A 1440-nucleotide genomic window follows, 5' to 3' on the forward strand; every position below is an offset into this window, starting at 1 on the left:
GAGAGCTACAGTTTAACTTGCAAGGAAGATCTGAAAGCGCGGGAGGATGGGTGTGTGCGCAGGGTGGGGGCCGGGGGGGGGGTGTGGTGAGGAAAGGGCTCTCCTGTGAATGCAGTGCCTGTGGGATTGAACTGGAGTCTGCAGGTTTGGGGGCTGGGCTGCCCAGGAGCTGAGCTTGGGTCGGGCCTTTGCTTTGTAACCGGTTTCACGGTTTCTGACTTTATCAAAGTATGCGCTTGTGTTGATTTTGTCAGCACAGGGCCCCCCACCCCCCTCAGCCTGCAGCTTTCCTTGCATTCCCAGTCCAGAGGCCAAGCTTTGACCTGGTTTAAAAGGCATTTGCACACATTTTATTCCTCTCAAAGGTGTGTGTGCGGTGCATGTGCGTGTCCATGCGTACGTGTAAAATGTGTGTCTGTAAAATGTGTGTCCTGGCCAGTCCCTCCTCAAGCCCAGAACCCAAGCCTGACACCACTTGCCCGCTGGCCTGACCACAGGAAACGCAGGGCCCTTTGATGCGTGAGTTTGACGCAAACACTGAAGCCCTAGGTATTCTCCCTGCCCGCTTCTCCCATCCCTGTTCTGAAGGAATGCTTCAGGACACTAACAGAGCCTAGGTTCCAGATTCTCTGTATAAAAGGTCATTTCCAAGATGTGTTTTAATTACACTAGCCATGACTGAATGTGCATTTGGCTCAAAGAATGCCGAAGAGACACTGGGCTGGGCAGGAAACGTACGAGCACAAACGTGGACAGGAGCGCATAGGCCAGGCCACCCGCAGTCTTGGGGCTCTGCAAGGGGTGCCGGCCCGACCCCGGCCCCGACGCTGGCAACCGCGAGCTAGAGCGGGACCCCGCCCCCGGCCCGGCTCTCCTTCCCGGACCCCACCGTCGAGCTCGGCAGGGCAGGGCAGGGCAGGGTGCCGGCCTCCGCGAGAGAGCGGGACCCTGAGCTTCGTCAGGGCCCCCAGCCCGGCCCAGCCCCTGCGCATGCGCACTGCGCCCGCGCGGCCCCCGGCCCCCACCCCGGCCGGACGTGGCCGCGCCCCGCAGAGGTGTGTGGGGTCGCAGAGGCCGACGTAGAGGATCAGGGGTGAGGGTGGGGCGGCTCAGGGCCCGGAAGGAGGGTTTAGAACTGACCTGGGACCCTCAGCCCGGGGCCCCGGCGCAAGAGTGCTCCGGGACTGCCCCTCCCGTGGGGGTTAATCGAGGGGCTGGGGGCGTGAAGGGAGGGGCGGGGCCGGTGGGGGCGGGGCCTGTTGGGAGGGGCGGGACCAAGCCGTGGGAGTCGGAGGTCGGGGGCGCCGGGGCGGGGCCTGCGGGGTCCGAGGTGGGCGTGGCCTGCTGCGGAGGCAGGGCCTGCGGGTGGGGGCGGGGCCTAGCGCGGGAGTCCTCGCCGGTGGTTGGCGGGGCCTGGGGGCGTGGCCGTGAGGGGCGGGG

Source organism: Sorex araneus, chromosome 1, assembly GCF_027595985.1.
Source record: "Sorex araneus isolate mSorAra2 chromosome 1, mSorAra2.pri, whole genome shotgun sequence".
In the NCBI taxonomy this organism is placed as follows: domain Eukaryota; kingdom Metazoa; phylum Chordata; class Mammalia; order Eulipotyphla; family Soricidae; genus Sorex; species Sorex araneus.